The sequence below is a fragment of the Schistocerca piceifrons genome, chromosome 2 (assembly GCF_021461385.2).
Source record: "Schistocerca piceifrons isolate TAMUIC-IGC-003096 chromosome 2, iqSchPice1.1, whole genome shotgun sequence".
Classification (NCBI taxonomy): Eukaryota; Metazoa; Arthropoda; class Insecta; order Orthoptera; family Acrididae; genus Schistocerca; species Schistocerca piceifrons.
In genome coordinates, this window is record NC_060139.1 from 246,375,964 (window position 1) to 246,401,494 (window position 25,531).

Sequence of the window (25,531 nt, forward strand, 5' to 3'; positions counted from 1 at the left end):
TGCCAATCGAAGGCTGACTGTCCGAGAGACTTCAGAAGAATTTAACATTTCAGTTGGATCATGTCATGAAATCCTGACACAGCATCTTGCAATGTATTATTTTACCACCAAGTTCGTCCGATGCCTCGTGAGTCAAGGCCAGAAAGACTTACAGACCTTCGCCTGGCAATCTGTGCAGAGCTTTTGGATCGTGCAAATGAGAACGAGATGTTTTTTACGAGAATCAGTATTGGTCATGAGACGTAGGTCTATAGTTATGATGTTGAGACCAAGGTTCAATCTTCACAATGAATCGGGAAGGTTCTCCAAGACCAAAAAGATCTTGTTAGGTCATGTCAAATGTCAGAGCCATTCTGAAAGTTTTCTTTGACTTCATTATGAATTTGTGGCACAGGGACAAACTGATAGTCGATTATACTATCGGGACATGTTGCGACCCCTGAGAGAAAATGTGAGAAGGGAACGGCCTGAAATTTGGTGTGAGAATTCATGGCTCTTGCGTCACGGTAACGCAACCGCACATTCATCCCCGTGGGTGCTTGACTATTGCACGAAAAACGAACTCACTATGCTGCCTCAGCCGGCTGGTGTGGAACCGCGCGACCGCTACGGTCGCAGGTTCGAATCCTGCCTCGGGCATGGATGTGTGTGATGTCCTTAGGTTGATTAGGTTTAAGTAGTTCTAAGTTCTAGGGGACTGATGACCACAGCAGTTAAGTCTCATAGTGCTCAGAGCCATTTGAACCATTTGTGCTGCCTCATCCCCCGTACTCTTGAGATTTGGTCTCAGGGGGCTTTTCTTTAATTTCAAATGTTGAAAACCCCGATGTAAGGACGAAGATTTGCAACGATAGATGAGATAAAGAAAATTCTCAGAAGGCGCTTCGCGCGATCCAGCAAGATGCGTACCAAAACTGCTTCCGGAAGTGGAAACGGCGCTGGGAGCGATGTATCAATCGTGGAGAAGACCATGCACAATAAATAAAAGGTAAGTGTAGAAAAATGTTGTGGACAAAGGTCAGGAATTTTCTGAACAGACCTCGTACGTGTGGTGTCTTCTCTTTCGGACATGCACGAATTCCTTTGTGTCTTGCAGAACATTGTTAATACTTTTCCTGATCTTTCCGTTGTAGTAGGAGGTGACGTCATCTAGCCAGTGTAACGGTACGCGTATTTAGGCGAGCTAATCGGTCGCCCATTATGAGTATGAAGAAAGATGAGTTTGTTGTGCGGCTGAACGCAGCGGACCCAAGGTTCAGGGTACACGGCGGCAGGTACGGTTAGGTGGCCCATCCAGGCGAATCCAGGTCCACAGACAAGGAGCACTTGGCTGAAAATGGGAAAATCCCAGTACGGGAAATTTCGATGCTTCAGAGGATAGACAAAACTCCAAGAAATGGAGTTTCGGACAAGCTGAATGATAGCTTCTTGTAGCTCTTTGAGAGTCTATAATAATTTACAATCAAGTATTAACGCAATTCTGAATACATCGGCGATCTCTGAAAAATGAGGTGCAGCCAATATCTTTAAAACTGCAGAATTTAGTATTTCACAGTGAATAAACACTTACACAATGAACTTCTGACTTGATAAATTTTAATCGCTTCATGCAGTTTCAACAAACCATACCTCAGATAATAGCAGTGCACTACATCTATCATCCCTGAAAGCTGTGTATCTGTGTCTGTCTCATTTATTGATTTACGACATCTATTATGCCTTTTTCATTACGCAAATGTTTGTCAGAACATCGTGTTCTCCACAATAACACAATGCAAATGTATCCAGCATGAATACCTCACATACTGTCATACTTTCGTAGTTATGTAATGAACTGTTCACTATCTGTCAGTAACTTTATTTAAATGTTGATTGCAAGTACTATTAAAAAACTGTACTTGTTTAAAAGTGGTCAGTCACGTATGTTAGCAGACGCCACAACTGAAAACAGAATCAAAAGACGCTTCTGTCAAGTACGCATAAATAATTGTTTAAAGAATATTTAACCACAGTCTGTTGTCATTTATCGTGAGTACAAGTGCTCAAGAATGCTGGATTATTTATTTATGAACTAACTATTACGTATATTTATTGTAAATGATCCGAGTATAGCCGAATATTTACAACATTTCTTTATTTAAATATTGTTGTAATATATTAGTGTAGCCCAAGAAGTTCAAGTTGAATGAAATCATGTCTGCAATGCTTAAGAATGACATAATTTTGGTGCGGACAGCTTTCAGCTGACGGAAAAGCAGATAGTAGCAGAACACTTCGGGACTCAAGTGGAGACTGGGACTTTTCGAGTAAAGAGCTAAAGGGAGCGATTCACGCACTTTTACGTTTGGTGTTAGAAGGAGACAGACCTGCCTGTGGCGACTTAAGTGATTTGGAAATATAGGTGATAGATTCTGGCTGTGAGAGGACACTTTTCGGTTGGATCTTGAAGGGGACTTTATGTAGAGTGCTGGAAGAAGGCAGACCAGCCTACAGCAACGTGCGTGATTCAGTCATATAGGTGACTCATTTTGGGTGGTGAACGGCCGCTACAGTATTGTAACTATTGCCGGCCGGGGTGGCCGAGCGGTTCTAGGCGCTTCAGTCTGGAACCGCGCGACTGCTACGGTCGCAGGTTCGAATCCTGCCTCGGGCATGGGTGTGTGTGATGTCCTTAGGTTAGTTAGGTTTAAGTAGTTCTAAGTTCTAGGGGACTGATGAACTCAGAAGTTAAGTCCCATAGTGCTCGCCGGCCGATGTGGCCGTGCGGTCTAGGCGCTTCAGTCTGGAACTGCGTGACCGATCCGGTCGCAGGTTCGAATCCTGCCTCGGGCATGGATGTCTGTCATGTCCTTAGGTTAGTTAGGTTTAAGTAGTTCTAAATTCTAAGGGACTGATGACCACAGATGTTAAGTCCCATAGCGCTCAGAGCCATTTTTGAACGCATAGTGCTCAGAGCCATTTGAGCCATTTTTTTATGTGTGTATGTGCAATACGCATGAATTATGTTAAATATGTGTGAAATACACTTTAAATATGACTATGCGAGCGAAGCCACGCATAAAATCCTCATCTTAAACACTGTAACGATTTCAGTCTAATTTGGCACAGTTATTAGTTACAGTCAGGAAAGAAACACTATATTAGTAAGAAGCACGAGCCTCTTGTAGGGGCAATTACGATAAACCGAAGAGAGAAGGGAAAGTGATGAGATGGACGTATAGCAAGGGGAAAGGAGAAGATAACAACATTAGGATGGGGAGGAGGAGATAGGGGAGGATGAGAGAGGAGAGAGGAGGAGAGAGAAAGGAAAGAGGAGGAGTTGAATAGAGGGATGGGGGAGAGAGAGGGGAGGAGGAGACGAAGAGACAGAGGGGGAGGACGAAATGGACAGAGAAAAGCAAGAGGAGGAGATGGATAAGAGAGGGGAGAGGCGGAGATGGACACAGAAAGGAAAGAGAAGAAGAGGAACAGGGGCAGGTGAATGAGGAGATGAACAGAGAGGTCGGGGAGGAGGAGGAGATGGACAGAGAGAGGGGGAGGAGGAGATGGATAACAGAAGATTGGAATAAATACATACCTGGGTAAAGATGGGCACTCAGCTAGCTATTTAACAAAACTTTTCGTAAGTGACTGTCCATGGCTGCTAAGCATTTGGAAAAAGAGCATATTCGTGCCATCGGCTGTACAATTGTATGTGTATTCTGTACCGGTTTCAGTTATTAAAACTATCTTCGAATGAGAAAAACAGTATACTCACGGATCAAAAATACATTTTCGTCAAGTATGGCCTAGGACATGCTGAACACACATAACTGTCATAATACCCTGTCTGAATGCAGCACCGAGTGAGATGGCGCAGTGTTAGCACACTGGACTCGCATTCGGGAGAATGGCTGTTCAAACCCGCGTCAGGCCATTCAGATTTACGTTTTCCGTAATTTCCCTAAATCGCTTCACGCAAAAGTCGGAATGGTTCCTTTGAAAGGGGACGGCCGATTTCCTGCCGCATCCTTGACACAATCCGATGTTGTGCTCTATTTGTAATGACATCGATGTCGACGAGACGTCAGGTGAGAGCGTCGTCTCACGCCGAACAGCGTCCCTGCTCATAATTTGCAAGCTCCAAGTTACGTATGACTTTTATTCTGCGTTTAAGTACGAAGATTTTTGAAACTTATTGTGGCATGGGTAGTTGCCGGAGATGGTTCTGAACTTGGTTCCACAGTGGCTATTTTGAGGAGGCTGATGTTCTTCATTCCGTTTCTGATCATCCGTGGAGTGTGTGTTTTAAGTGGTTTTCATGAAAATTTTAACTTGTTTTAGCACATATTGTCCGCTTTGGGACTGGCTGCGGTTGCGTACGTGCCCGGCAACCGTAGCTTTAATGGTTTAATTATTTGTCACGGCCACATTTAGCATGTTTATTTAATGTTGAAAGTGCCTTAAGACAACTGGAAGTGATCTCCAAGTTTCCTGCTAATTTATTGGGAGACGGGTAATGTTAGAGTATTGCTCCATAATAATTTGGGGCGTGCTTATTATAGTGTGGCTGTGCTTTGACCTTGTCTTCATTGCAATCTATTTGTGCTGCTGGCCATTTGTTAAGACTGCTCGTTCCTTGGCGTTGGCGCTGTTATGGATTCTTGTCAGGACCGCTCATTGTGGGGCTGGTCGGATTATATATAAATATATACCGCCTGCTATGTGACCCTGTGCACACGCCGTGGGGAGTGAACGCTCGTATTGCCTGCCGGCCGTAGCGCTATTGCTTCCAAACACTGCTATGGGCCTTAACGCTGTTCTCTAAAGTTAAGTGCAATTTGGGAATCATTATGAGTCATTATGTCCGTTAGTTAAGTGAGGCCACCAGTCAACATTAGCGTTTCTGTAAGTCATTCTACTGGTTATTACTAGCCATTCTTATTTAACAATTAATTATTTGTGTATCTTTAATGAACGTGTAACTTGTTTTTATTCCTGTGTGCAAGTTTTGCTATCTTGGTTGGCCCATTTTGTATTTTTAGTATAAGCATGCTTCACTGTGGACCTTTATGTGGACAGTTCAGTTTTATTAAGCTTTAAGATCTCTTTGTTCTTTATGATGTTGTGGCATTGTGTGGCTGTGTAAGTTTGGTAGGAAGTGTATAGTGTTATTAGTCTCTTGAGATATGGTTAAACAAGAACGATTTTTTGTGATAGATTATGTTCCGTGCCTACTATCACTGATTTTGGTTGCGGACGCAAAATAATGATTCTTATTCGTGTTTATATAATTCAATCAAACTGAAGTTTTGTATACTGCATCAGTAAGAGGGCAAATGTTCGAATTGAAGTTTATAATAAAGTCTATTTTGAGTCAAATTAAAATTGTAGAACAATCACAAGTTTGCCCATCACTAGTGATCCCGGGCTTCCTATTTCCTTTAAATAACTGTGGTAAGATTGTAATTTTGATTTTCTAAAGAGTTGAGTAGTATCACGGATCAGATAGTCAATCGGTTTCTGAGAAAAAGGGGTCTTAAGAGTCAGATGAACAGACGCACAGCACAGCGATCATGTAAGTGTTCCTTTATTACCGACTGAGATACGGAACCCTAATATAATTCCAATTCTCTAAGTTTTCAGTTAAAATTTTTATATAATTTCGCGTTTGCTGCTGGTGACCTACCACTTGTTTCGCCACTGGCAGTCTTCGTTAGTCCGCAGCTCGGGTTCAATTCCCGGCGGGGCCAGGGATTATCACGTGCCCCGAGATGACTGGGTGTTGTTGTGTCGTCTTCATCATCATCATTAGTCTCATTTACGGTCGGAGGAAGGCAACGGCAAACCATCTCCACTAGGACCTTGCCTAGTACGGCGGTGCGGGTCTCCCACATCGTTCTCCTACGCTCTGTCAAGTAGCATGGGACTTCATTTCCAGTCTTTGTTAATGCGACAAATGCCTTGCTACACCACGAAGATAACGTGCTACAACGCAAAATTTAACCGACAAGAAGAAGATGCTGTGATATGCAAATGATTAGCTTTTCAGAGCATTCACACAAGGTTGGCGCCGGTGGCGACACCTACAACGTGCTGACATGAGGAAAGTTTCCAACCAATTTCTCATACACAAACAGCAGTTGACCGGCGTTGCCTGGTGAAACGTTGTTGTGATGCCTCGTTTAAGGCGTAGAAACGCGTACCATCACGTTCCCGACTTTGATAAAGGTCGGATTGTAGCCTATCACGATTGCGGTTTATCGTATCGCGACATTGCTGCTCGCGTTGGTCGAGATCCAATGACTGTTAGCAGAATATGGAATCGGTGGGTTCAGGAGGGTAATACGGAATGCCGTACTGGATCCCAACGGCCTCGTATCACTAGCAGTCGAGATGACAGGCATCTTATCCGCGTGGCTTAACGGATCGAGCAGCCACGTCTCGATCCGTGAGTCAACAGACGGGGACGTTTGCAGGACAACAACCATCTGCACGAACAGTTTGACGACGATTGCAGCAGAATGGACTATCAGCTCGGAGACCATGGCTGCGGTTAGCCTTGACGCTGCATCACAGACAGGAGCGCCCGCGATGGTGTACTCAACGACGTACCTGGGTGCACGAATGGCAAAACGTCATTTTTTCGGATGAATCCAGGTTCTGTTTACAGCAACATGATGGTCGCATCCGTGTTTGGCGACATCGCGGTGAACGCACATTGGAAGCGTGTATTCGTCATCGCCATACTGGCGTATCACCCGGCGTGATGGTATGGGGTGCCACTGGTTACACGTCTTGGTCATCTCTTGTTCGCATTGACGGCACTTTGAACAGTGGACGTTACATTTCAGATGTGTTACGACCCGTGGCTCTACCCTTCATTCGATGCCTGCGAAACCCTACATTTCAGCAGGATAATGCACGACCGCATGTTGCAGGTCCTGTACGGGCCTTTCTGGATACAGAAAATGTTCGACTGCTGCCCTCTGGCCAGCATATTCTCCAGATCTCTCACCAGTTGAAAACATCTGGTCAATGGTGGCCGAGCAACTGGCTCGTCACAATACGCCAGTCACTACTCTTGATGAACTGTGGTATCGCGTTGAAGCTGCATGGGCAGCTGTACCTGTACACGCCATCCAAGCTCTGTCTGACTCAATGCCTAGGCGTGTCAAGGCCGTTATTACCGCCAGAAGTGGATGTTCTGGGTGCTGGTTTCCCAGGATCTATGTACCCAAATTGCGTGAAAATGTAATCACATGTCAGTTCTAGTATAATATATTTGTCCAATGAATACCCGTTTATCATTTGCATTTCTTCTTGGTGCAGCAATTTTAATGGCGACTAGTGTATACAGTATATGGACACCACACAAGGTTTTGCCAGGGAAGGTACTACTGAAGGCGGTATGCCTTTGCCCTTGCAACTCGGCATGTTTCTCATTAAGGAAGACTGCCAGAGTGGAAACAAGTGGTACGTGACCAGCAAAAAAACATAGGACTCACAAAGGATCGAATCCGAAACCCTCGGATCCGTTGTATAGCATATATCACTGAGCCACTGAACTACGCTTCAGCGGCTAATTATACAGGTGACTGTGTAGATGCATTCGTGCAGCAGGTAGGTTGCTGACGCATCGCAGCTCTGCTGCGCGGCCGTTCGCGAATGACGCAGCGGAAGCGCCGTGCCAGTAGCGAGGACACACGGCGCGATCCGCGGTTCCGCTCCCCCGTCGCTCTGCGCTCGGTCCATTTGCGCTTCGGCGCGGAATCACCGACTGCAGCCAGCCACTGGGCGTCAGAAAGTGAAAAAAAGGGGTGTCGGCAAATGTTTGTCGATAGAGCCAAAATAATTTGCACACTGGAAGACTTAGAAACATGTGAAGCTTGCTTTAAAGAAATATTGTTATTACAGAAAAGAATTAGAGTTCTACGACCAAATAACAATAGGCCCGAAGGACTAGGACACGGCTAGAGAAACATAAGAAGTGTCTACCGACTGGAGAAATTAGAGAGATCAGCTGTAGAAGACGACGCCGGCCGCGGTGGCCGAGCTGTTCTAGGCGCTACAGTCTGGAACCGCGCGACCGCTGCGGTCGCAGGTTCGAATCCTGCCTCGGGCATGGATGTGTGTGATGTCCTTAGGTTAGTTAGGTTTAAGTAGTTCTACGTTTTAGGGGACTGATGACCTCACATGTTAAGTCCCACAGTGCTCAGAGCCATTTGAACCATTTTTTGTAGAAGACGACACTTCCCATTCAGAAAAATCATGAAGTGTGAGGTTTTCCGAAACCAAGATTTTATCTACAATGAGGTGACAAAAGCCGTGGGATAGGGATACGCACTTGTACAGATGACGGTACTATCTCGTCCACAAGGAATAAAAAGGCAATGTATTGGCGGAGCAGTCATTTGTAGGCAGGTGAGCCATGTGAAAAGGTTTCTGACGTGATTATGGCCGTGCGACGGGAAATAACTGACTTTTTAACAACAAAGAAGGCTTCGACATAAACGGATCCTGGATTCCCGTGCTGCAGCTAACGACCGTTGAAGGAAACAAAAGGTAATGGCCAGAGGAAAAGCTTTCAGATGTTCGCGCAGCAAGTGCGTACCTTCCGGCCGCCGGCTGGACTCCAAATGACAGCCACTCGTCGAGAGGAAATGTCAAAAAAATTGTTAAACTAGCGTCGGCCGAAGATCTCGCGTCGAAGCTGCTATGTGGTCACGAGACTCTCAACCGTTTTCTTTGTTTCAGAATTATTTGTTAGCCGCGGTATAATCTGCTCTTTCGAAACTGCTAAAGGTTTTCAGGGAACTCATGAAATTTTGCTACGTTAGAACAATTTGTTAATTTGCTACCGGTTTCGGTCACTGACCATTATCTGGCACGAAAAATTGGCTACTGAAAGTCACATATCAGTCATGCTGAACCATACACTAGTACTAACAGTTTCATAAAATAAAAAAATGGAAATGTCGTGTGGCTAGGGCCTCCCGTCGGGTAGACAGTTTCATAATAATGTAAAAGAACAATACTTTCATACATCAAAAACCTTCCTCACAGCACACACAACAGGGAACTCAATAAAGGTGATGGTAAGCGACTGAAACCAGTAGTAATTGAATAAAGTGTTCTAATGCAGCCAAGTGTCATGAATTTCCGGAAATATGCATCCGCTGCTGACAGTTGCCTGAAGAACACATCGGACCTTTTCGAAATTAATGTGTACGATGTGTACGTCAGGTAACGTGTTTGGCGTAGAGCATATAATCCTTCAACATACGTTTTTCGAAATGACATATTAGTATTAGCTAAATATTCCACTTCTGTGAATCTGTCCCTGCGAGCGTCAACGTAACAACAGCTTCAAAATGAAATGCGCAAGAAGCGCGTTGTTTACAGTCTCTCGTATGACAGAAGGAAACGTTTGCAAATTGATAATCAAAACCTAGGTTAGTCGAACTCTTTATTTGACGTCAATCAGTTGTAGAAAAATGGAGTTCTATGTGAAGGAAATTTTGCGAAGAAACACAAGAGGCACATCACTGAGGGAAATAGCTCTAGTTTCTCAGTGGTAGATTTTTCAAATGTTTCACTCTTCTATAAAAGTATATCATGAGTTCATAATTCAATCATCTACTACTATGTATGAGGCGGAAAGCGAAAAGGAAGCTTTTGTCGATAACTTTGGATTTTGAGCTATTGTAATTACATATTGCTTCTTTATGTTCAGCACTAAATTCTGCAAAAAAAAAGATTTATACCTATAAATTTGAGTAAGTTATAGTAGACTGAACACTGGTGATAGAAAATAGGTGTTTTGAGATATGCGTGTTAAGGTTCACATTATTACCATTGTTTAATTTGACATATTTAAGAAACAAATTCTGTGTGTGTATTATCCTTAAAATGTTCTTTGTCAAATGGTACAGGATTTTTTGAGGTAACATCACACATTAAATGGTTAACCTCTTCAGACCTAAATCACATCACTATGTACAAAAGTTTATCATCAAATAGACAGAGCACAAATTGAAAAAATAGCGTACCCTGGATAGCTTTTTTGACAAAATATTAGTATTTCTATTCTGTCCTATGGCATCTTTTGGACCAAATTTCGATTTGAAGTTATTAATGCGCTCAAAATCACCTAAAATTTTTAAATCATAAAACCCCCAAAACAGATTAATGAGCTCATATATTTTTCATGGCCAAAGGATTCGATTTTCTACTTCTAAAATACTTGTGTCAGAATGGGTTCAAGATCGTTGACAAACAGCGTTTCGCCTCTTTTTTTGGTTCTACATGTATTACAGGCCACTGGAGATGCTTCATAAATAAAAGAAGTTAAACGCATATGGGGAAAAAAACAAACTGCCTTTCATTTATTTGCAAAGACGGAACATACCTTTATGAATAATCTTTTCGTTGTTTTGTCATCCGTGCTGGAATTAGTGAAGCAAGAAGCTCAAACAGGTCCATTTCCTTTGAGAAAGATGCGGTGCATAAATTCATTTCCATCAGTGCCCATTTTGCACTGTGCACCAGCTTTGTAGCTAATAATGAACTCAAAGTGATTTATTTAGTTATGTGAAGTACTTTGTTAGCATAGCTATTGTTCGAGACATTAGCCAGTTATACGTTTTCACAACAACTTCATCTTTCTTATTTCTAGCAGCAACAGCAGAGTTAAAGAGTGTTGTAGCTGTAGATTTTTGTTGCTACAGTAACATCAGCTATCAGCTGATGTTTTCTGGCTGCCAACTGCAAATTGGTAACATCTGTAGGCATTTATAACTGTCGTGTCGAAAGGGACCACTTGTCTTGTTTGGCATTGTTGTATTGAACATAAGGCGGCTGAGATTTGAGAGAAAAAAAAGGGCTAGCTCTTATATGTTACATCAAAATGACTTTCAACGACCTTTGTACTCTCGAGAGAGAGACTGATTTGGAATAAAAGACCAGGGAAATCTTCGCAAATTACCATAAATACTCAGAACTACTCAGAGTAGTTTTTATTCAAAACTACTTTTAGCTCCTTAAAATGCCTCTAAAATTTAAGACATTCTACTTTGTGAAATACTGCGAATACAGCTGCGACATTTAAAAAAGGGGTCTCTTCTCGGACCAATGTTATTTCTCAATGACGGCTACAGGTTGGTTTCCAGCAGACTGACAACGATAGCTTTTCGTGATATTATTGACTCCTATTAGATTAAAACAACTTTCAGTTCGATACGAGTGCTATTATTGACTACTATTAGATTCAAACAACTTTCAGTTCGATACGAGTGCGTAAAAAACGAAGTAAAATTAATGCAATGTCCAAAAAACGAAAACTGATGTTTCAGACATTAATTAACGTCTCTACTTGCACTGAAAATTTTACTTCTCTGATAAGAGAATACCTCTTCAGATATATTTGCTTAAGAAATGTTCGATAGTTTTTGGAGTTATGATGTACCACGGGTACAGTACTTATGTTATTATGAAACTTGCAGATTCATATGTATTTTTTGGTTAAGATAGTATGCAAATAAAAAATAGTACTTGTTTTTGAGGTTTGACGATGATTTCTTACACGAGCAAGCATTTAAGAGTAAATGAGTGAAGCCTGGAGTGTGTAGTTGTATCTTTCGAGTCTTGAAATAGGCGGAATCGGACACTAAAGTGGGTCTAAATTTGTGAGACCCATGATCTGAAAATAAGAACTATAGATTTTATATTCGTAAAACTCAAAGACAAAGCTGTTTTATAAATTTCCCAGTACTAACATTTTGGAAAACTGTACAACAAATAGCAAAATGGACAGACATCCTGTGAACCGTATGAACATACGGCGGCTGAGATTCGAAAGAAAAAAAAAGGGCTACCTTTTACATGTTAAATCAAATTAAACTGCCACGACCTTTGTACTCTCTCGAGAGAGACTGATTTGGAATAAAAAACCAAGGAAATCTTCGCAAATTACCAACAACAAATAGTCAGAAGTAAGTGATATGAAGTGGGTCCACCATATATTCTTCTAACGCATTATACACACACACCAAAAACGCTCTAGTACAGCTGTTGACACTGTCCACTCTTGAGAGTAGCCGCATATATACACGATGAAATGAAATAAATTCTAAGATCAGACACAATTGGACAATACCGAAAAGTGAAAACTTGTGCCGACCCGGGCCTCCAATCCGGATTGCCACTTTATGAGATCGGTCTCATTAACTGCTTCGGCTATCTCAGCAGACCTTCATCCGACCTGAGTTCCCATCTTTTCGCACACTACTTATGTAGCTCCCCATGTCCACCATACTGCTCGCTTCATCACGCTGGATTCCCAAAACAGATCAAGAGAGAGAGAGAGAGAGAGAGAGAGAGAGAGAGAGAGAGCATCTGCATTGTAATTATCTTAACGGACGTATATATTTGATATCTGTGGTGTCTGTCCCCACGAACATCATCACCGATTTCATGCAGATTTATCACTTATATTCAGGGTTTGGCCAAGGATTGAAATGACAGTAGTGTGGGCTGCAGATGGCAAAATGTTTAGAAAAAATAGCATTTTTGGAGCGCGTCGGACGAGTCACGAGCCATTTATAGGAGCATAGTTTCTAGGCAGCGGTTGTCGTAGTGGGAAGAGTACAGAACGGTAATTCGAGGGTCGTGTGGAGGAATCATTATGCGCAGACATTTTTTGTTTTCAGTTTTTACGTTACCTGCACTACAAATTAACCTAAATAATGGTCTGTGTACTGCATTTATTAATACACTACTGGCCATTAAAATTGGTACACCAAGAAGAAATGTAGATGATAATCGGGTATTCATTGGACAAATATGTTATATTAGAACTGACATGTGATTACATTTTCACGCAATTTGGGTGCATAAATCCTGAGAAATCAGTTCCAAGAACAACCACCTCTGGCCGTGAAAACGGCCTTGATACGCCAGGGCATTGAGTCAAACAGAGCTTGGATGGCGTGTGCAGTTACAGCTGCCCATGCAGCTTCAACACGATATCACAGTTCATCAAGAGTAGTGACGGGCGTATTGTGACGAGCCAGTTACTCGGCTACCATTGACCAGACGTTTTCAATTGGTGAGGTATCTGGCTCTGAGCACTATGGGACTCAACTGCTGAGGTCATTAGTCCCCTAGAACTTAGAACTAGTTAAACCTAACTAACCTAAGGACATCACAAACATCCATGCCCGAGGCAGGATTCGAACCTGCGACCGTAGCGGTCTTGCGGTTCCAGACTGCAGCGCCTTTAACCGCACGGCCACTTCGGCCGGCTTGAGGTATCTGGAGAATGTGCTGGCCAGGGCAGCAGTCGAACATTTTCTGTATCCAGAAAGGCCTCTACAGAACCTGAAACATGCGGTCGTGCATTATCCTGCTGAAATGTAGGGTTTCGCAGGTATCGAATGAAGGGTAGAGCCACGGGTCGTAACACATCTGAAATGTAACGTCCACTGTTCAAAGTGCCATCAACGCGAACAAGAGGTGATTGAGACGTGTAACCAATGGGACCCCATACCATCACGTCGGGTGATACGCCAGTATGGCGATGACGAATACACGCTTCCAATGTGCGTTCACAGCGATGTCGCCAAACACGGATGCGACCATCATGATGCTGTAAACAGAACTCGGATTCATGCGAAAAAATGACGTTTTGCCATTCGTGCACCCAGATTCGTCGTTGAGTACACCATCGCAGGCGCTCCTGTCTGTGATATAGCTTCACGGGTAACCGCAGCCATGGTCTCCGAGCTGATAGTCCATGCTACTGCAAACGTCGTCGAACTGTCCGTGCAGATGGTTGTTGTCTTGCAAACGTCCCCCTATGTTGACTCAGGGATCGAGACGCGGCTGCACGATCCGTTACAGCCATGCGGATAAGATGACTCTCATCTCGACTGCTAGTGATACGAGGCCGTTGGGATCCAGCACGGCGTTCCGTATTCATTGCAATTCCTGAACCCACCGATTCCATATTCTGCTAACAGTCATTGGATCTCGACCAACGCGAGCAGCAATGTCGCGATACGATAAACAGCAGTCGCGATAGGCTACATTCCGACCTTTATCAAAGTCGGAAACGTGATGGTACGCATTTTTCCTCCTTACACGAGGCATCACAACGTATCACCCGGCAACGCCGCTCAACTGCTGTTGGTGTATGAGAAATCGGTTGGAAACTTTCCTCATGTCAGCACGTTTTAGGTGTCGCCACCGGTGCCAACCTTGTGTGAATGCTCTGAAAAGCTAATCACTTGCATGTCGCAGCATCTTCTTCCTGTCGGTTAAATTTCGTGTCTGTAGCACGTCATCTTCGTGGTGTAGCAATTTAATGGCCGGTAGTGTATTATCATAAAAAGCACGAAAAGCAAAAGAACTTTTGAGATTGTAAAGATGTTTCCAAAAAAGCATTGTACTTACAGCGTTCAGGGGGACTCTGCAAGTAACTTTCCTAGAAGAGATTGTAATAAGTCGTAAAGGAATATGTATTCTGTTGGTTTAATTTTGACCTTCAAGCAGCCCTCGACAGCTGCACGCGAACAATAGGTTCGCGGTGCAGGTAAAATCGGCACTTCGGCCGTTAGGAATCTACGACTACGGTACTAATTCGTTTGCTATAGTCCGAGTAAAATTACTTGACAGTTGTCATCTGTCTCTTGCTGCTACAGCGTTGCCACATCCCTGCCGGCTACTGCTCGGTTATAGGCGACACACAGGAAAATGGCGGGTCACTTCACAAATGCTGTTAATGACTATCGCGCAGCGATGTTGGTACTAGAAAACTACGATCGACGATCTGCGCCAGAATTAAAATCACGATAGCTTTGTTCAGGGCGTTTAAGGCCAACCCCTACGAGCGAATAAGACAGAAAAAGTTCATTACATATTTGTCTGCATAGCCATCACCCGCAACAAAATTTCAGATTTAGCGATAAAAGCAAACTTTAATCCCTCGCTTTCATTTGTTATCTGAAAGTATCCTCACATGCGTCTTACCAACCGATGAGCAGTCCTGGTTGACACTTGTTTGTAGATTATGAGCCACACAAGCAGATTCCAAATGAAAAAATAATGATAGGATGAAAAATAAGAACAAATAAAAAAAGTCAATACGATGATGAAAATGACGTGGCAAAGTATTAGAAATAAAAAATGCATTTAAACTAATTAACCGAATAAAAATTATGACCGAAATCTTGAGTTTCGATTTAGAAAACTGAAAAATTTCGATGCAATTGGCAAAATTCCAAACGTCGAACTTCTACACGGTGTGTTTATACGACGACCACAACGCTATGCCATTACACTGTAAACGCCTCTTGTACGAGTAATTATAGCTCTGATGGGTCACGCCCAACGATTAATTGCCAATCTTAAAAAATTCGGCTTCACGCAATGTCTTGCAAAGTTTATCTGATGTAAGTATATCTCTGTGTTTATAATAACCGTATAAGCGACGGTAAATAGCGTCTTGTGCGGAAGGAACCAATAGTATTTAGTTAGTTTTGTATATGAAACCTGTACATTTTGTTAGCATCGCGTCGGCTTCTGTCTGTGCGTGTGTGTGTGTGTGTGTGTGTGTGTCTATTTCGTTATCATGGCATCGTTTTGTGTGTGTGTGTGTGATTTGTTTTTGGTGTGGTTATCACGTGAGCTGAACTACGAAATAAAAAGGTCAGACCTAGGATTCGGGATCGAAACACCTTAAGAAATAATGCCGGACAAGGAAATGGAAGTGAAATAATTGTTGCGGCAGTTTGGCAACGGAAAACTGTTCGGGCGTGACGTTGAGAGCTCTATTGGAGGAAACCAGCTACAACGCGTGAAGTGCCAACAATCGACTGAATTTACTCAAACTTAAGCTCTCTACAAGTACTGTGAATTTTTCTAGAATATTGTGAGAACGCATTGAGAATATTTTTTCTGCTACAGAAAGTTTAAAACAACCACGTAATTGTAAAAATGAGTCAAAATGCCGAGAAAGTGACGCTTCCCACGTTTTTACGGTGAATATCGCCGCAGCATGTGTAAATCAACTGTAAAATTATAGAACTATCTAATTTCGTACACAAAATTCTCTTGTTTGCATTATAATCCCTTCCTCGAAACTTATTTGCAATTCCAAATTTTTCTCTGCCTTTCCTTTTCATGTAACTTATGAAAATATTAACAACTACAATAACGGAAAATATTGAAAAATTTGAGAGACGTCTTGTTAGCCCCTTGGGTTGCTGATAAAATTATTTATTTAGACAGCCAGTCTTGGTCAGCTGACCATCGCCAGGTTCATAAAAGTATTCACAGCATCATATTAGGTGAAATATAACACCATTAACGTCCTACTGGTAAAACCATGTATTAGACACTGTTATCATATCGTAATACACATTACATCGTCAATGTACAGATTCATTGCCACATACAGCACTGCTTCGATACTACGACACTCGCATTATCCCTTCCCGTACTCTTTCCACTGCACAGTCCGGCCCCGGTAGCTGAGTGCGCCGGCACGGTAGCTCAGCGCGTTCGGTCAGAGGGTTACTTGCTCTCTGTAATAAAAAAACTGAGTCAATCGATCAACAACGAACATAAATGGATGTCTTACGACGTCCGCGCCGAGCAGATGCAACGAACAATAGCGAACAAAATGACATTAAAAAAAAAAAAAGTTGTCAGCGTGACGGAATGTCAATCCTAAGGTCCCGGGTCCGATTCCCGGCTGGGTCGGGGATTTTCTCCGCTCAGGGACTGGCTGTTGTGTTGTCCTAATCATCATCATCATTTCATCTCCATCGACGCGCACCAGGCGGTCTACCCGACGGGGGCCTTAGCCACACGACATTTCATTTCATTTTTCCAGTACGCCAAGCTCTCCCTGGAATCTACGCTAACGTGAATGACTAATGCCTCTCCCAATCCGTGCCAAAAATGCTATTTCTTCTAAGCGCTTCGCTATCTGGACCTTCCGCTTCTGGCAATGTCAATTCTGGCCAGGCCGTGCATATACCATAAATTTTGTGGCGGCCGTCGTAATCTTGATACTTCTTGGCTACTAGGTTGTGGTTAGTCATCGTTCCCAACATTCGTTTCTTTCTGATTTCAGGACGCTGTAAATGTTAATTTCTTTGCGAGAAGACGCCACAATCTACCGTCTTTAAAATTCGTCGTAAAACAGGGTTCATAGTGGAACTGAATATTTTGTAGTATCTTTGCTCTTTAGCTTCGATGGATTAATCAGTGAATAATGACGACAATATTTAAGCAAGTACTGTCGAAATTAATTTAATGCTCTTGAAAGTAAGTTAAATTCAGGTCACAAGTTATTTTTGCGATTTATTGTAAAATCAATGTTCATTAACTATGGCAGTCAATGATCTTATGCCTGTATTAATTTTCGTTCGATTTGACGAAAAAATGACAATCGTTGCGCTGTGCTGCCCAGTGTAGTGATCAAATATAATTGAAGTTCTGACAGTTCAAGTTTTGAACTAGCTGCTGTCCACTGAAATTCCCTATTCACTTCTCTAAATTCACTTAAAATTTTTAATTATCATTTCTTTACAATAATAACACTTTTCCCTCTCACAAAGTTGACTACCTTCAGGAAAGGTGGAAGTTACGTCTGAAATCAGAGTTTTGAATACTTTCACGCCATATATATTTTCACAATTAAGTCATAAGCGCTCACACTAGCTAACACAATACAGGCAACGTGAGACAAGATGAGCTGAGACAAACTGAAGAGAGATACTATTGTCTCGACTATTTATAGACTTATCGAAAAGTTGGTGTAACTATAACTTCTTACGCCTAGAAGTTCTCAGTATACTACTTATTTAAGAGTAACCATTTCAAAAGAACAATCCATAATTACAAAAAGTAATAACGAAATTGTTTAAAATCGTGGCTTACGACCGTATAAGAGAGGCTTCGATTTGGACGAAATCGGTTTTTACATTTGATCGGGTGAAATCGTTACAAATAGTTTGAAAGGCTGTATTACCAACGCTTTCTTTCTTCTCAAAAACAGCCGAATACAGGAGCAGAAGACAAAATATCAGTATGGTATGAAGCAATTAGTTTTCTGACAACTTGTGGAATTTTTTATGTTTATTTTGTATGAAGTTACTGACATTTCTATTCATAATGTCTGGTTTTTGCACAAAATAAAAGTATTGTTGGTACCTCTTTATTAGTATTCTGTCATTTCAGTATCTTTGTCATTCATCGTACTTTAATGCGAAACACCGACACACATCTTATCTTTCAAAAGATGTGTATGCATTTTTTTTTGTATTCTTAAAACAGCTTTACATATAGAATGAAATATTACTTGCTTTCAAATATCTTTCGGTGTGTCCAAACGCTACACGAGATTTCACTTTTTTGATAAAGAAACCTTTATTGAAAATATTGCATTTAAGATAAAATAAATTGAACAATGTTCTAGATTTCTTCTTCAAATGGATACTGCCATTAATGAGCTGACCGAGGTGTTGCTTTGAATGTAATGATTTCATCCGCTGTCTATATCATCTATGGTCTAAACTAAGGCCGTATACCTCTCTGTCAGCGTTCAGCAAACGCAGTCGGGAAAACAAATGCGACACGAAACTGAGTAGTGCTGAATGAAAGCTTGAGGACAAAGAGTACAGTTGACGTTGACGTTTTCAGTAACAAGAGTCGTGAGCGAATGTATTAGCTTCCGCACCACTGACTTTTGTACTGTTTTCCAGGTTTTTTTTTTTTTTTTTTTTTTTTTTTAAATTGCGAAATAGATAGATAAACGGCGGTAAGAAATAAAATGAAATGCGACTATTCTGTAACGAACCAACGGCGACCAGGGTACATAACACTAAAATTCTCAGATAATATCCCTGAACAACCACCGCAATTTTGTCGGTCGAGTTCGATTTCAAATCGTGTATGCTATGCATGTTAAAAGCTGTGTTGCCGTTCATATGCCACGTGTTTCCATCGTCGTGTGTATGCCCAGTGCGTCCATGAGCCATGGGAAGCCTGTTCTTTCTCTAAAGATTTCCAGTTTACAAGAGTTTTTGCACACTTCAAAACGATAAACTGTTACAGCAACAACGGCATTTTATATTTTTCAAATGCATCTAATTATAGTTCGGCTCTGTAATGCACCGCGCTAATTAAAGAAAAGGAAAAAAATTGAAAACGAAATAGCTTTTAAAAAAATTTAATTGAAGTGAATGCAAAATTGTGGATTTAGAGGTCTCTGCAGATACACTGAAGAAGATAACAACTGTGCATGATAGTTCTTACTCTTTATCAAAATTGACTGTTCGGCTACTTCATTTATGTGGTGTTTAAATCCGAAAAAAGTGGCAACGACTTCCTGCAAACAGTCGAGCATTATTACACCTTGGAAGAGACGGACAGCAGCTTTATAGTCGGTGACGACTACGCCGTGCCTGCGGGGGCGCGCTGCTCACCTGTTCGGGACGAGCACGGGTCCAGCTGACCGCTGACAGGTGACAGAAGACGGTGCCGGAGCGCGCGCGCACACACTGTTGCTACGGTAGCGGCCGCGCTGCAGACAAACTACTGTCGCGTGAGGCAGTGGCTGCTGCGGCGCCAGCAACAGGCGGCCGACGCCAGCGCCGCCACGCGGCCGCGGCGCGCTGCAGCGTGCGGATGCTCCGTGCCTCAACCTAACGCAGCAGGACGTCTGCGGAAAAAAAAGTATTCACGATGAGGCGCTTGAGGTCGAATTAGTGGCGAATGCGGTTTAGTTCTTTCATGCTCTCCGCTTCTGACCTCTCATACCTCTCCCTGTCTTGTGTCTAGTGACAAACAGGTCACCTCAAAGACAAAATGGGATCTTTCCACAATACTGCGCGAGCCGATACATAGGAGAAACAGTCTCCCTTTTCTGATAATCTTCTTCTTCTGAACAGTCACTTTGGCCTGGGAGACCATATGCACTATCCACTTTCCTCCACCAATCACTTCTGTTGCTGGCTTTCGGAGCCACTCTCCGTATAATCGTTGATATCATCTATATTGTCCTCGGCATTCACATCACCTTCTGCCCTTCAAGGAACCTGAGAATACTACTTACGGAAATCTTCCACCCTAATTTTCTGTCCTGCCCCATCAATCTTCTTTTCTTCATCCCGCAGCCAGTATCATCTTGTGAGTATACTTTGTCAGTTCGCGTTTCAAATTTTTCCTTAATCTCTGTCTCTCGAAGACTGTCAGTTTTGTTCATTTGCTTTGCTCGATGTAAAAGCTACGGGATATTTGCGATCTGTTAAGCAATAGTGTGGTCGGCATTACAGACAGCTAATCGTTCTCAAATGGTTCAAATGGCTCTGAGCGATATGGGACTTAACTTCTGAGGTCATCAGTCCCCTAGAACTTAGAACTACTTAAACCCAACTAACCTAAGGACATCACATACATCCATGCCCGAGGCAGGATTCGAACCTGCGACCGTAGCGGTCGCGCGGTTCCAGACTGTAGTGCCTAGAACCGCTCGGTCACGGCGGCCGGCGGTAATGGTTCTCTCACACCCCACTAGAGGGAACCTTAGTCCTTTACGCAATGTCCATAAAGCATTAGTTTAATCTGAATTGTCGACTGAGACTTGCGCGTATTTATTGCTACTTCAAAAGCATAGAAAATGTTACAAGTTAATCAAAAATGTTTCATGCCGACTGCCAAATGTTCCTCGACAAAAATCAAGGTTGTATACTGCAAGAGAACAATGATCCGAAGCATTTCAGAAAGCTTTGCAGCAACTTGAAAAAGGAGAAACGTGTGCAGGTAATGGATTGGCCCTCACAGTCATCTGACACTAATCCTATTCAAAATGTATGGTTGCAAGGGAAAAGGATCTTCACTTTGAAACAGCTGTCAACGCACATTCCACATATTTGGATGTCACTTGCTCGTGAATAGGCGGAAAACTTCGTTTCAAACTTGCTTCGGAGATGCCAAGCAATTATCGACGCTGCGGATAACAGGACGTATTACTAACTGTAAGTGCACTTTTCTTTTTTTCATATGAGATGTATGTATATATTTTAGTTGTCAAACAAATTTTTCTGCTGATTAACATGACCACGGTCTTACTTAACAGATTGTGCATTGTGGTATATCCTAATTTTAATTCTCGAAACAGCTCTGCTGTACAAACCGTCCCGTATTCCATTTGCCTCAACAGTCCTTGCCGCAATGTCAATTTCCATTCTTTTCTGTTTGATATAGATGATTCTAAAATATTTAAATAGTCTATTTTTTAAAAGTTATTTCACAACTGTCTATTATGTACCATTGTTAAATGCCTTGCTCACTATCACGTACTCTAATTTCTCTCCGTTAATTTGCAAGCCTCCGTTCCTGCAGTAGTCCTCGAATATTTTCTCATGAACTGCAAGTCATCTTTTTTATCACTTATTAGAACAGAATCATCCGCATATGTAAGCCCATTTATTGTGTTATTAGCCCATTTCGGCCTAATTTTTGTGTTCTCTGTCTGCCTCTTCTAAAATTAAATTAAAAAATATCGAAGATAATGCGTATCCTTGTCTAAGACCTGTTCTGACTACAAAATTCTGTGACTGACCTTTGCTCTGCAGTAAGTCTTCTGTAAACACGTCTCTACTTGTCGTATTAACTTTTGTGAGAACTGGAACTATTTCAAAATAATCGTGATTGTGCCCATGTGTACGCTGTCATAATCCTTACTGAAGCCAGCGAAAATCATATGAATGTCAACGTTATGTGTACACACTTTCTCGCTTATCATACAGCAGTACTCTCTGTTTGAAAAAGGCACATTGCGTGTTCATCATCTACATGTCAAGGGTAATTCAAAAAACACGTTTACAAATTGATATGGCAAATCGGGCATAAAACAATGATCAGTAGTCACACGTAAACCGTAGGTCGAAAACGCCACGAGATGTCGCTACGGCCACCAGTGGGTTGGCTTCGTCGGAGACTGTTTAATTGGGCCGTAGATTCTCCCGGACCGACATGATGTGAAACGTATGTCTTATTCCTGCGAGATGTTCTACCGGACCGGACGTGCTGAATGATGTTCCCATGCCTATGCGTCGCTGCATTCGATTTCAACACGATGGAGTCCCCGCGCATCTCAGCAGATATGTGGGGACAAATCTGCAGGCAACCTTACCTGCTCGCTGGATTGGTCGCGGTGCCATTTATTGCAGACATGTGAGGACACATCAAACACTGAGCTCTAGCAGTGGGGGTCCATTTGTAGCACGTGATTAAACAACTGCAACGCTATTTAGTAGCCCAGGACGGCCGTTGCGACCCCAGGTTCTTATGTGATCACTGATTCTTGTTGTATGCTCGATGAGCCACGTAAGTTTGTAAACGTGTTTCTGGGTTACCCTGTATACAACGTATCTATACACCGAAAGCCACTTCACTATGTGTGGCTGAGGATAATTCTGACATGCAACTTCCTGCCAGATTAAAACTGTGTGCCGGACCGAGACTCGAACTCGGGACCTTTGCCTTTCGCGGGCAAGCGCTCTACCAACTGAGCTACACAAGCACAACTCACGCCCCGTCCTCACAGCTTTACTTCTGCCAGTACCTCGTCTCCTACCTTCTAAGCTTCACAGAAGCTCTCTTGCAGTGTGCTGAGAAGCTGTATATTTTAATAATATACCAAAAAGAGTTGCTGAAAGAATAAAGGCATGTGATAAGTGCCAGAGGGTGAAGGTGATGAATTGCACGAACCGTGGCCCTATGCAGAGCATAAGACCTAACGATGTGCTGGATTTGATTTGTACGGACCTCTATGGTCCACTGCCCAAGACTTCAGGGAATTTCGCGTACATATTACTGGTGCTAGAAACATTTTCTAAGTTCATCGAGTTATATTCGACAAGAAAGGCAACAGCTAGAGCGGTTTATAACAGTTTTGTTAATGATTACTTTGCGCACGTCGGCAAAACCAAAAGCGATTTTTTCCGATAACGGAGCGCAACTAACTTCCAAACTTTGGAATGAAGAGTAATGGCATTGAAGTAATCCACATTTCGGCCTATTGCCCACGCGGGAATCCCGCGGAACGGTACATGTGTGAATTACGTCGGCTTTGCCGAACGTATTGTCACCACAATCAGAGATCGTGGGGGAATTACGTCTGTGAATTGCAGAAAATAATGAACGCCTTGACGCATGAATCCACGGGCCACACTCCGGAAGAAATACTATTAGACCATAATTCTAAAAGTTTAGTGGAAGAAATGATTGATTTCCCTCCGACAGTTGATATTAAACTTGCAGTAAGGAAAGAACACCTACGAGAAATAATGAAAAAGAAAGCTGAAGCGTGAATACGGCGTCATGACGCTAAAGCGCGGTTTGCCAGATTTGCTATTGGCGGTCTTGTACTTGTTAAAGCACACGAAAAGTCAAGCGAGATCGGCCATGAAATTTCAAAATTTAAATTCATTTACAATGTACCTCATACTACCGCTTACTGTCTAGCTTTTCCTATATCGGGCAAGCTGATAGGTGTGCGTAATATTGTCGATTTAAAATTGTACCAGTCAAGGACTAATTAGTCCGAAATGAAAAGAGAAACCAAGCCATTACGTGCTATTCTAGTATTAGTGAGTTTGTGAACTTTGTACGTATTATGTTAAAATTTTATTGTAATCTGTATGATGTGCGTTATTACCGATGCACTTAGACGAACTGTAAGTTTCAGGTCTGTGTACACGTGTGTATTAACGGACGGCGTTGAGTTATCCTCTGTGATGGAATTCAAAACAGGACTCCTTGAGGTTACTCGGGACTGAGTAACAACAATTTGAGTGGAAGTTCTGGAATGCCACTGCATACACAAACACGGAGATCTAGCGTGCCGCCGTAGCGCACGCAACAATGCTCCGCTTGAACTGAGTCGTTGCCGGCTACTGTAGCGCTGCGGCGTTCTTTGTGAATGTGCGTGTGCAACGCGAATTGGTTTTCTTTCAACGCCAGCTGTTAATGGTTTTGATGTAAATGTTTATGTTTGGTATCGGCGTGATTTAAAACACAATCACTCGCGCAATGCGAGAGGACACTTGAAAAAAATTCATGTTCATTATACATATTTATGTAATGAATTTTGTAATTACTATTTCTTATCCTGTTCTGAAAGTTTATTACTATTCTTTATGTACCGTTAAATGATGCTTGAATTTTTCTATGCCAATATTGAGTATGTTTTTCGTAATATTTGTAGTAATTTTAAACTTACTGATTTCTTGAAGAAAGTGTTTGTTTTTAAGATGTGTTGTCATGCTATAATGTTTTGAGTAATAATGACACAGGGTCGTCATGTAAATAACGTGTCCCCTACATAACTGCAACAATTATTTGAATTGATAACCCAGCGATTATTGGATTTTATGCAGACAAAATTGTTTAACTGTATGCACCTGCATTTCCGTTTGTTCAACTTTTAGGACATTCCCTCAATTTGGTTCCCTCCGGAAAAAAAAGTCTTGAAATGTGGGGCACGTGTAACACCGAAAATGCAGGATGCGTGGCACCTGCTATCGTTATATAGCTTTTTTTGAATTGTTAGTAAATATTTGTAATTTAAATGCTTTCTTTCAATAAGTAAGGACATTGCCTTACTGTATGTGTAAATTTAGGTACAAGTCTGTTGACGATTCATTGTATTAATCTGTGTTATACTGTGAAACTTATAAGCTCTGAGAAAAAGCCAAAGGAATTGTTATTTACCGGTCAGATGTCTAGAGCAGGAGTACGGACAGTGGACGGGCGGAAGAGGTTGTATTAATTACGATTGCCCGTTCCTATAATTAGCCGTGGCTCCATAATATGCTACCGTATTCAGCAACAGCAGCAAGTTCCAGCAACACAGTTTTGTCGTCGGCTCCGAGTTTCGTCGTATGCACAGCACTGAAGTAAGACTGTTCATTGGTAGAAAGTTTTAACGGCTAACCCAGCCGATTGATAAGATTTATTTAAATAATAATCAGTTAAACTCAGGGCGATTGTGTCCTCATTGCCCCCAGACATTGTTACCAAGCAGGATCCTTCTTCCTTTTTTTTCCCGTAATATGCTAACTCAGTGTCATAAGAAACAAACTGAATAGTTACAGCCAGTTTATTAATGAATAATTTCTCTTTTAAGAATTTTAGCCTCAGTCTACTTTCAATTAACTGTTGTACAACAGAAGATTTAGTGTATCACTAAAGTAAAGCAATTTCATTTTTCAAGTTTGAGATTCAATCACTGGAAAAAAATCCAAATCTAAAGAAGTGCACAAATTAAGAGTACGGAAGTTTTCTTTATTTTACATATAGCTTGGAGCACATGGCTGTTTGGTTTGGTACATATTCCACTTTAATTTTGTTCAAGTCAGTAAAAAAAGGCCCAGTTGTTCAGACAATAATTTTCTTTTTTTCTTCTTTTTTTTTGGTCATCAGTCTACTGACTGGTTTGATGCGGCCCGCCACGAATTCCTTTCCTGTGCTAACC

General features: G+C 42.1%; 1 long non-coding RNA gene across 1 annotated transcript in view; it reads right to left on the bottom strand.

Moving 5' to 3' along the window:
• Nucleotides 1-19,573, bottom strand: part of LOC124776469 — a 334,054-nt gene extending 314,481 nt beyond the window's left edge. The window contains exon 1 of the long non-coding RNA XR_007015627.1: nucleotides 19,476-19,573. This is a non-coding gene — a long non-coding RNA (uncharacterized LOC124776469). The remainder of the gene's footprint in view (nucleotides 1-19,475) is intronic.
• Nucleotides 19,574-25,531: the final 5,958 nt, after the last annotated feature.